We start from the raw sequence: 6,000 nt of genomic DNA, 5'->3' as shown, positions 1-6,000 counted from the left end.
TTGGAAGTTCCTGAAAGCTCGGGTGGTCAAGACAGTCGGCAATAATGCGTACGAGCTTGAAGATCTTCATGGACGATCGATCGGAGTGTACCATGCCAAGGACATTAGGTTGTGATCTGGAAAGAGGAATAACAAAGTACACGAGCTCAGAATCGGCATGTGTCTACTTCCCGTAAAGCGTGGGCCCCGCGTTGGACACCGTTGGAACTGCATCTTGGTATCGAGGCCGGCTGAATCCGAATAGTCCAAATCCAAATGCTCCCAAGTATTCCTGCGCTTGTCTAAAACTTTGTGTTGGCGTCTCTCGGAATCCAAGGTGGTGTTGCATTTTCAGTTGAAGCCGTCTGGAAAATACTAAAACGAACCGATACGTCAGCAGGTCCCGCTATCGATAAGATTCGGTGGTGACACCTACTATTGATAGCGGGAGAGGATTTAGCTATTTAAATTTAGCCCGGTTCGCTCGTTAACTGGGTTAAATAGCCTTGAATACGTTCGCTGACCCATCTTGAGAGAGCGGGAGGGAAAATGGCGAACGCCTTTGGTGTAGGTCAGGGTTTTGCTTTAGTTGCTGCAATAAGTCGTAGGAGAACAGTCGTGGAAAAATAAGTTCATATGTGCATTATTAGTGTTTAGATAAATTAAAGTGAGTGGTTATTTATTTGCAATAAACTTATGAATAACAGTGTTTTTTATAAATATTAAAGCCACCGGGGACCCTATCTAGAGGGCCCCGGAAATTTAAAAGATTTGGGAAGTGAACACTTACCAGGCGGACCTAACCTGGTCGTCGTCCATTAGCCGCAGCAGCATTGGCCTCAGCATCAGCCGCAGCAGCATCAGCCGCAGCATCAGCCGCAGCAGCATCAGCCGCAGCAGCATCGGCCGCAGCAGCATCAGCCGCAGCAGCATCAGCCGCAGCAGCGATCAGGAGCAGCAGCAGCAGCCTCCAGCGCCAGCAGCTACAGCGACTGCCTCCGAGACGGCCAGACACGGAGATTCCCTCGGTGAGTCCGTTCCGGGAACGAATGCCCGCGCTGGCCACGTGGTCATCTCCAAGTCCACCGACGCACTGCCTCCGGCCCCTCTTACGCGGACGCTGCGCCATCCTCCGGACCAATTGGCTCCGTGCGGACTCGCGCTGGTTTTCGCCGCTAGCGATTTTTCCATTCTGGCTGCAGTTTCAACCACATCCGACGAGGAACTCTGCAATAAATAAGCTTTCGTCATTGTTTTTGTAATATCACCTAGTCCAGATTGTCAAGTACTCACTGTAAAATCTAATCTAAAATTAGAGGCTTAATTCCGAACCATGGCCGCGCGTCCAACTACCTATAAATTGGGTCGCGAAATTTAATGACTTGTGGGATTTATTTAGCGTACTCACATTTTCAGCACGTCCCTTCTTTTCCCTTGGAGCTCCTCAGGATTAGGCGACCCGGTTGGCAAACGCCTCCAATTTAGTGCCGTGCGGCGATTTTTGCCTGACACTTGTAGTATTAAGCGTCTAAAAATTTCCCTTCGGTTGTTGCCGCTTTGACCGCTTTTCATCTGGGCGACGGTCTGAGATCGGCCTTGAGTGTTTCTAACGAAAAGAGTAGATTATTAGTAGGCATCAGATTATTAGTAGGCATCAATAATGAATGTATTTATTTATTAAACTTGCCCAAGATTAAATGTGAAAAAGCTACCGAGATGTTTGTGTAAGTTACCTTGGGCGGGGAGATGAGCCGATCCTAATCCACCAGGAATAGACTCCGGTCTGCCGGAGATGGGGTGTGCCTCCAATATTATTCTTGGGGCACCCAAGGTTGGGTGGGTGCGTCGTGGCAAGGACATCGAAGCCACCAATTTCGTCCAATTGTCAAAGTTTTGATGCAAATATAGCTTTGTTTTGTTTTGCATTGTGGTAGAGATGGTAAATCGTCAACTTAGTGACGTGAGACGTCCGATGAGTCGGAATCGATTGTTCGGACTGCAGGGCATAAGGGATACTCCGCCCTGGGACTCCGTGGCTAGCCGGCGCTGCCCTCCGGGAAAGATGCAGTTCCGTAACAGTTTCAAGAAATATCGTTTATTTACTGGCCTAAATAACTCAAGAAGTAAAAGTTATAATAGGTTATGGGCCCAGGAACGTTTTGTTCAGTTTAAAGTAAAAGAAAAAAGTAAATTTTGCTCGATTACGATGGATTTGGCGAAGCACGTCACGAAGCTCTCAGGTGCGATTGGCCGATTTGGAAAAGAAAAATCAGGGACCTGATAGATTATCACGACGCGTTGGACGGAAAGATCGTCAAACCGAATCCATTGCCAGAAGGTGCATCAACAGAAGATGAAAAGAAGCACAAGGAGAAGAACGACTTTTTTTTCGTAAGGCCAACAGCTATGCAAAATCCATGATTACCACTGCGGTCACGGACTCGGTGTACCAGAAGATCATGGACAAGGAGACAGCACACGATACGTGGGAAGCCCTGAAAAATCAGTTTGAAGCAACAGCGAAGGACCAGGTATTCAGGATATGCAACGAGTTTTTCGCTTTCTCTTGGAATCCAGGTAACGATGTATCAACCCACAGCAAAATTGCGTAGTCTATGGAACGATTTAAATCAAGCTTTGAAGGCTAAAAATGAAACTGAGCTGCCAGATTTAATACTTGTTTCCAGGTAACGATGTATCAACCCACATAGCAAAATTGCGTAGTCTATGGAACGATTTAAATCAAGCTTTGAAGGCTAAAAATTAAACTGAGCTGCCAGATTTAATACTTGTTTGTAAAACGCTACATATTTTGCCAAAAACCTTTGAAAAGGTCAGAGTTGGATGCTTTTGACAAAAGAAGAGGAAAAGACTTTTGACGAATTAACTAATCAAATTGTCATGTTTGAGAGAAATTTTAGAACAAAAGAAAATGACGAAGAGGAAAGCCAGTAGGCTTTTTCTACCACAGCACAAAAGAAGCATCGTCAGGACTCAGAAGCATCTGGTCGGAGATTCGATACCAGCCGCTATTGCAAGAAAAAAAGACACTGGATCAGGAACTGCATAAAATGGAAGAAGGATGGACGTCCGAAGCCGAGCTACCAGAATGCAAACCAAGGAAATTGTGCAGAACCAACGTAAGCTCTCGTCTCAGTCCACAATAGCGTGTTTGCAGAAAAGGCAAACTCAGAGGTCGACTGGTGAATAGACAACGGTGCAAAAAAGCACGTTGTGAGAACTGCGAAGTAGTTCGAAAATTTTGAGAAGTTTGAGAATCCGAGTTGGATCAGAGCAGCTGGAAATGAAACCTTGTCAGCTTTGGGCCAGGGCACAATCAAAGTCAAAACAATTGTCAATGGAAAAATTCTTTTTCTTTCTTTGAAAATATATGGTTTGTTCCTAATATAACGAATAACCTGTTTTCAGTTTTGGCTGCCCAAGACAATAATCCAAGTAGTCGTTTTGAGTCGTCAGCAACCAAGTGCACCCTCAAAATAAACGACAAGATTGTCCTCGTTGGATCCAGAGAAGTTGGAGGATCAGAGCAGCGATCGAGCCCATACTTCCAGAACGAAACGTCGATGTCAACGTCGCAACTTCAGGAACTTCAATTATCCAACTCTATCACGAGAGGTGGGGACATCAGGACAAGAACCACATCAAGGACATGCTCAAAAAAAAAAAATGGGCATTCAAGTCAAGCTTGCGCAAAGGCGCATCGAATGCCATTTGGAACGAGGAAACCAGCCATGAAGCCAGGGAAACTGATGTCAGGCGATGTTTGCGGCCCATTTGAGGATTCTTTCCAGAAGAAGAGGTATCTGATAGTTTTTAAGGATCATTTCACCAGGTTTCGATACGGGTACATCGTCAAGCAGAAATCAGAGGTCAAGGACGTGCTGCGACACATGGTTTCTCACGCCAAGCAACAAGGGCACACAATTCGAGAATTCCTGAGCGACAATGGAGGAGAATTCGACTGGGCAGGAGTGAGAGAAACTCTTCAGGAAGCTGGTATAACTTTTCGACTCACCGCTCCCTATACCTCAGAACAAAACGGTGGTGTCGAGAGAGAGAATCGAACGATAGTCGAAATGGCGAAAACTTTCAAGTATTCTAATCCAGAAATAAAATTTCCAAAAGCAATTCGGGCCGAGTTGGTCAGCACAGCAGTCTACGTTCTCAATAGGACGGGCAAATCTTCATTGAAGGGTCTGAGCCCTTACCAACTTTGGCTGGGCAAGAAACCAAGAATCAAACATCTTCGAATCGTAGGATCGACGTGCTATGTACACATTCCATGCCAAAAAAGGAAGAAGATGGACGAAAAAGCTGAAAAGGGGTACCTGGTGGGTTACGACGGAGATGAGAGATATCGTATTTACTTACCAGAGCAGCACAAAGTAGTCGTGTCGAGGGACGTAAAATTTCAAGAGAAATTCAGCAATTGTGAACCAGGCGTCAACCTACCTTTTCAAGATTTTGGGTCCAAGGACGTCGTAGAAGACAAGGAAGAAGAAGACGTGAGCTTGCACCAGAACGAGGACGAAGACAAGGAAGAAGAAGACCCGGATTTGCACAAGAAGAGAGTAAGTAAACAAGAGTTTTATTTTCAAAAAATATCGTTTATTTACTGGCCTAAATAACTAAAGAAGTAAAAGTTATAATATTGTGCAACGGAATGTGGTTGTCGGGAAAGTTTCTATTAACTTATTGTGGATAATTGCCAGTACTGGTAGTTCGCATAAAATTGTATTGACTACGTCTTTTTTGACCACATCGCATACTCTCTGTATAAGTGTTTCTCTATCCAAGAACTATAAGAGATGTCCAGTTTTTTCACCAAACTTAATGACCGTTCTAACTGAAAGCAGTTGACCGGTTTGTCTGTTTTTCAATAGTGTAGGGTAGTGATGGCTCGCTATGTATTGTGACAATATCTGACTGGGCATCCTCCTCTAGCGCGTGGATGTGCTGTCGGAACAGTGGGTCAGCGACGTAGTTCTCTTTTCCTGGCTTATAAAAAATTTGGGCGTTGTGCTCGTCAATGAAAGCTTTCCAGCGCTTAATTTTTGAGTTTGGATTGTAAAGTAAAAATGTTTAAATTTTTCACGCCGTACAGATAATTCCTGAGGCTTTTTAAGGCCCATACTATTGCTAATAACTCCCTTTCGTTAGTTGCAAAATTTAGTTCCCTGTCCTTTAAAGTTCGTGATATCATGGTTATGGGTTTTCCGTCCTGTGACAAGACTGCTCCCAAACCAAAAGACGAAGCATCTGTCGTAAAGTCGAACGCGTTTTTGTAATATTGATATAATAGCATTACGTTTTAAGACGCGAGAACACTCTTAAGTTTTTCAAATGCCTGACGTTGATTTTCGTCGAAGTTAACAGGTATTTTCTTTGATTGTCCTGCACTAGCCTTGCCATTTTCTCCTTTTAGGTTTTGCAATAGATTCAAAGTCTTTAATAAAACCCCTATAATAACTAGCTAGTCCGAGAAATGACATGACATTAAATAGTGTAGTCTGCTGTACGTAGTTACGGATTGCGTCTACTATGTTAGGGCATGTTCTTATGCCTCCGCGTGAAACCACGAAACCTAAATACTCTACATTTTCTTTAAAAAAATTAGATTTCTCGCGCGAAACTCTCATGTTGGCCTCATATAATTTGTCTAAGACCCATTCTATGTGTTTCACATGCTCGTGCATATTTTCTGAAAAAAAATTACGTCGTCAACGTACCAATAGCATGATTTCCCTATATGTTCCCTGAGCACATCGTCGATGGCTCTCTGAAAAATGCTGGGTGCATTTTTCAATCCAAAGGGTAGTCTACAAAACTCATATTTCCCATTTCCTACTGAAAAAGCCGTTTTTCTCTGTCGTTTTCGGAGGGTAGTATCTGGTGAAAACCAGACTTTAAATCTAATGTGTAAAGTACTTTGCCTTTCCTAAATTTGCCAAGATAAAAACTACGTTCGGGATAGGGTATTTGTCATCTATTGTCTTCAAA

At 43.8% G+C, this 6,000-nt stretch overlaps 1 long non-coding RNA gene across 2 annotated transcripts; it reads right to left on the bottom strand.

Moving 5' to 3' along the window:
• Nucleotides 1–825: 825 nt before the first annotated feature.
• Nucleotides 826–1,891, bottom strand: LOC128265993 (uncharacterized). Of its 2 annotated transcripts, XR_008268993.1 has the most exons (4): nt 1,713–1,891; nt 1,388–1,585; nt 1,273–1,332; nt 826–1,206 (listed from the first exon to the last, which is right to left on the bottom strand). It is a non-coding gene; the product is annotated as an uncharacterized LOC128265993 (long non-coding RNA). The 2 variants fall into 2 exon arrangements; XR_008268994.1 differs by lacking the exon at nt 1,273–1,332 and having other exon boundaries at nt 1,713–1,890.
• Nucleotides 1,892–6,000: the final 4,109 nt, after the last annotated feature.

This window comes from Drosophila gunungcola, unplaced genomic scaffold (assembly GCF_025200985.1).
Source record: "Drosophila gunungcola strain Sukarami unplaced genomic scaffold, Dgunungcola_SK_2 000206F, whole genome shotgun sequence".
Classification (NCBI taxonomy): Eukaryota; Metazoa; Arthropoda; class Insecta; order Diptera; family Drosophilidae; genus Drosophila; species Drosophila gunungcola.
Note: the sequence above shows the minus strand (reverse complement) of the source record. Positions and strands in the feature narration are given on the sequence as shown.